Raw genomic sequence first — 5,423 nt, 5'->3', positions numbered from 1 at the left:
TTGTGAAAGAATATTGCTAAAACAAGAGAAAATTCATAGGGGCAATAAATTAAATAATGGTATGCTTCAATCTGTCTTAGATCCTTGCTGTGTTGATAATAGTTACATCATTCACAGCTGCTCATCATAAACTATTAGTGTTTCTGCCTTTCTGTCCGGGTCCAGCCGGACACAACCGAGGGGTCCGGGGAAACGGCAACCTAATTACCCATAGGGGAAGAAGAGGGGAGACCTCGCGTGCAAGACAGAGTCGTTTTGATGGATACGAGGCTCGTTTATTAGAGATCTATGACAAGGATATATAGGCTGAGGGAAGAAGGGGGTGGGCAGATACTAAGGGGGAAAGGAACGCGGAAAGGGAGCATAGAAAATCTCTGGTGGCGTCTTACTGTCTCCAAGCATGGCTGGGCCTATGATCAATATCTTATCTTAGAAGAGTGAATGATATCTATTCTTAGAAGAGTGACTACCTTTTCTTAAAGTCTTGGTCCCTAACACCTTTCATTATTTCTTACAGCAAAATATTATTCTATCTCATTCATGTAATATAACTCGCTCATCCATTTCCCAATTTATGAGCATCCTATTTCTGATTCTTTGCCATGACAAAAGAGGTGTTACAAATACTTCTGAACATTTGAGTCCTTTTCAATTTTCTTTGATCTCTTTCAAGTATAGACCTAACTATAATATTTCTGGGTCAAAAGATGTGCACAGTTTAATAGCTTTTTACCCATATTTGAAAATTACTTTTTATAGTGGTTGAACTAGTTCACAGCATTTTCCTTTTCCTTTCCTGTCATGTTAACCAATATGATAAGTGTAAGGTAGTGTCTTGGAATTATTTAAATTTCATTGCTGTAATTATTAGTGTTTTAAACATTTTTTCTTCTACTATTTATAGTTTCAGTTTCTTTCTCTCAAAACTGCCTTTCCATATCCCTTAACTATATATGTTACCTGTGTAATTGAGAAATGAGATCTTTATCAGAGAAATATTTTAAAAAGTTTCCAACAACCCTATCTCCAGATTTTCTTCTAATTATAAGTGTTTTGGTTTTATTTGGGAAAAAATGAACTTACCACAATCAAAATTATCTGCTTTATCTCCCATGAAGCTTGCTGTTTCTCTGTTGGTCATGAAATCTTCCCAAATCTATAGATTTGACAGGTAATTTCTTCCATGTTGCACTAATTTTCTCATTATATTATCTCCAAAACATGTAATCATTTTGAGCTTACATTTTTATACATTTTTATAAGATATAAGGTATGAGATATTGGTCTTAGTCCAGTTTATCCCAGACTGCTTTCCAATTTTACTGGCAATATTGTCAAATGCAAAGTCCTTGACTCAATAGCAGGAATCTTTCAGTTTATGAAAGAGTAGGTTATTTGCTCATTTTGTAATTTTGTAATAGAAAATTTTGTAACAGAGTTTGAGATTTGCTGTTGTTAGATTCAAATCAAACCTATTAAAATGATTTCCTTCATATTCCTGACCTATTTCCCTACCAGATTAATTTTTAAATAATTTTCAGCCCGGTGCTTGCTTTGGCAGCACATATTCTAAAATTGGAACAATACAGAGAAGATTAGCAGGGCCCCTGCACAAGGATGACATGCAAATTCATGAATCATTCCATATTTTTGCAATAAAATAAAAATTAGTAAGGGCACCTGGACAAGTGAATCAAAAAATAATTGCAAATTAAATAATATGATTCTCCAAAACCAGTTAGTCAAAGAAGAAATCATAGAAACAATCAACAATTTCATTGAAGAGAATGACAATGATGAGACATCCTACCAAACTCTGTGGGATGCAGCCAAGGCAGTACTCAGGGGGAAATTTATATCCTTGAGTGCATATATTAACAAATTAGGGAGGCCAGAGATTAATCAATTGGGCATGCAACTTTAAAAAATAGAAAGAGAGCAAATTAAAAACCCCCAGATGAAAACTAAATTAGAAATACAAAAAACCAAGGGAGAAATTAATAAAATTGAAAGGAAAAGAACTATTGAATTAATAAATAAGAATAGAAGCTGGTACTTTGAAAAAACAGATAAAATAGGCAAAGTACTGGACAATCTAATAAAAAAAGGAAAGAAGAAAACCAAATTGACAGTATCAAAGATGAAAAGGGAGACCTCACCTCTAATGAAGGGGAAATTCAGGCAATCATTAAAACCTATTTTGCCCAATTATATGGCAATAAATATAGCAAGCTAGGTGATATGTATGAATATTTATAAAAATATAAATTGCCTAGATTAACAGCAGAAAAAATAGAATACCTAAATAATCCCATATCAGAAAAAGAAATTGAACAAGCCATCAAAGAACTCCCTAAGAAAAAATCGCCAGGGCCTGATGGATTCACAAGTGAATTCTATCAGACATTCAAAGAGCAACTAATCCCAATACTATACAAATTATTTGATATAAAAAGCAAAGAAGGAGTCCTACCAAATTCCTTTTATGACACACATATGGTAATTATTCCAAAGCCAGGCAGATCAAAAACAGAGAAAGAAAATTACAAACCAATCTCCCAAATGAATATAGATGAAAAAATCTTAAATAGAATTCTAGCAAAGAGACTCCAGCAAGTGATCAAGAGGATTATCCACTATGATCAGGTGGGATTTATACCAGGAATGCAAGGTTGGTTCAACATTAGGAAGACCATCCACATAATGGACCATATCAACAAACTAACAAACAAAACTCACATGATTATCTCAATAGATGATGAAAAAGCCTTTGACAAGATACAGCACCCATTCCTATTGAAAACACTGGAAAGTATAGGAATAGAAGGATCTTTCCTAAAAATAATAAACAGTATTTACCTAAAACAATCAACAAGCATCATATCCAATGGGGATAAATTAGTAGCCTTCCCAATAAGATGAGGAGTGAAACAAGGATTCCCATTATCACCTCTATTATTTAACATTGTACTAGAAACACTAGCAGTAGCATTAGAGAAGAAAAAGAAATTGAAGGTATAAAAATAGGCAATGAGGAGACTAAGCTATCACTCTTTGCAGATGATATGATGGTCTACTTAAAAAATACTAGAGAATCAACTAAGAAGCTTGTAGAAATAATTAACAACTTTAGCAAAGTTGCAGGATACAAAATAAATGCACACAAATCATCAGCATTTCTATATATTTCCAACACATTAGAGCAGCAAGAGGTAGAAAGAGAAACACAATTTAAAATCAACTTAGACAATATAAAATACTTGGGAATCTATCTACCAAAGCAAACACCACAATTATATGGAAACAACTACAAAACACTTTCCAAACAATTAAAACTAGTTCTAAACAATTGGAAAAACATTCATTGCTCATGGATAGGATGAGCTAATATAAAAAAATGACCATTCTACCCAAATTAATTTATCTATTTAGTACTATACCTATCAAAACACCAAAAAAACTTTTTTACTGAATTAGAAAAAAGCTTTAACAAAGTTCATTTAAAATAACAAAAGATCAAGAGTATCAAGAGAAATAATTTTAAAAAATGAAGGAAGGTGGCCTATTAGTACTAGATATTAAACTATACTATAAAGCAGCAGCCATCAAAATAATATGGTACTAGCTAAGAGACAGAAGGGAGGATCAGTGAAATAGACTTGGGGTAAGTGATGTCAGCAAGATAGTGTATGATAAACCCAAAGAGCCCTACTTTTGGACAAAAATCCACTATTTGACAAAAAATGCTGGGAAAATTGGAAAACAATATTGGAGAGATTAGGTTTTGATCAACATCTCACACCATACATCAAGATAAATTCAGAATGGGTGAATTACTTGAATATAAAGATGGAAAATATAAATAAGTTAAGTGAACACAGAATAATATACTTGTCAGATCTCTGGAAAAGGACAGATTTTAAAACCAAGCAAGAGTTAGAGAAAATTATAAAATGTAAAATAAATGATTTTGATTATATCTAACTAAAAAGCTTTTGTACAAACAAAAACAATATAGTCAAAATCATAAGGGAAACAACAAATTGGGAAAAAAAATCTTTATAACAAAAAACTCTGACAGGGGTCTAATTACTCAAAGATACAAGGAGTTAAATCAATTGTATAAAAAATCAAGCCATTCCCTAATTTATAAATGGACAAGGGACATGAATAGGCAATTTTCAGATAAAGAAATCAAAAGTATCAATAAGCACATGAGAAAGTGTTCTAAATCTCTAATGATTAGAGAAATACTAATCAAAACAACTCTGAGGTATCACCTCACACCCAGCAGATTGGCTAAAATGATAGAAGGAGAGAGTAATGAATGTTGGAGGGGGTATGGCAAAATTGGGACATTAAAGAATTGCTGGTAGAGTTATGAACTAGTCCAAACATTCTGGATGGCAATTTGGAACTATGCTCAACGGGCTATAAAAGAATGCTTGCCTTTTCATCCAGCTATACCATTGTTGGGCCTGTACCCCAAAGAGATCCTAGATAAACAGACTTGTATGAAAATATTTTTAGGCATGCTTTTTGTGGTGGCAAAAAACTGGAAAATGAGGGTATGCCCTTCAATTGGGGAATGGCTGGTGATGGAATACTATTGTGCTCAAAGGAATAATAAACTGGAGGAATTCCATGTGAACTGGAAAGACCTCTAGGAATTGATGCAGAGAGAAAGGAGCAGAGCCAGAAGAACATTGTACGCAGAGACCAATACCCTGTGGCATAATAGAATGTAATGGACTTCTGTACTAGCAGCAATGCAATGACCCAGGATAATTCTGAGGGATTTATGGAAAAGAATGCTATCCACATTCAGAGGAAGAACTGCAGGAGTGGAAACACAGAAGATAAGCAACTGCTTGAACACATGGGTTGAGGAGGATATGATTGGGGATGTAGACTCTAAACTACCACACCAATGCAATTATGAACAATTTGGAAAGAGGTCTTGATCAATGACACATGTTAAAACCAGTGGAAATGCTCATCAGTTATGAGGGGGGAAGGCCGAGGGGGGAAGGGTAAAGTAAGAGCATGAATCATGTAACCATGTTAACTTTTCTAAAAAATAAATATATTTAAATGTTAAAAAAATATTTTTCAACCCTATAAAATAAATTTTGTGCTTTAAGAAGAATGGTGTTAAATAAGTAATAAATAATACTGTCATTTTAATTATAATTCACTGCATATGCAGAACAATTACTATTTCTCTAATTATTAATTTTATATGTGACATGTCTTGTTATTGTGTTTATAAAGATTTTGTGGATTTCATGCATATCACAATTATTACAAGAGTAATATCACAATAAAGCCTGTAGTTATTTTAAATAGAATTTCCATTTCTATCTCATCTTGCTTTGTTGGCAACATATATAAAAATTATGATTTATTTGGATTTATTTTAT

General features: G+C 32.9%; 1 non-coding gene across 1 annotated transcript; it reads left to right on the top strand.

Annotated features, from left to right (window-relative positions):
- Positions 1-1,545: 1,545 nt before the first annotated feature.
- Positions 1,546-1,652, top strand: LOC123238303. The gene has a single exon (XR_006505506.1). It is a non-coding gene; the product is annotated as a U6 spliceosomal RNA (small nuclear RNA).
- Positions 1,653-5,423: the final 3,771 nt, after the last annotated feature.

Source organism: Gracilinanus agilis, chromosome 2 (assembly GCF_016433145.1).
Source record: "Gracilinanus agilis isolate LMUSP501 chromosome 2, AgileGrace, whole genome shotgun sequence".
Classification (NCBI taxonomy): domain Eukaryota; kingdom Metazoa; phylum Chordata; class Mammalia; order Didelphimorphia; family Didelphidae; genus Gracilinanus; species Gracilinanus agilis.
This window is presented reverse-complemented; position numbering and strand designations above follow the sequence as displayed.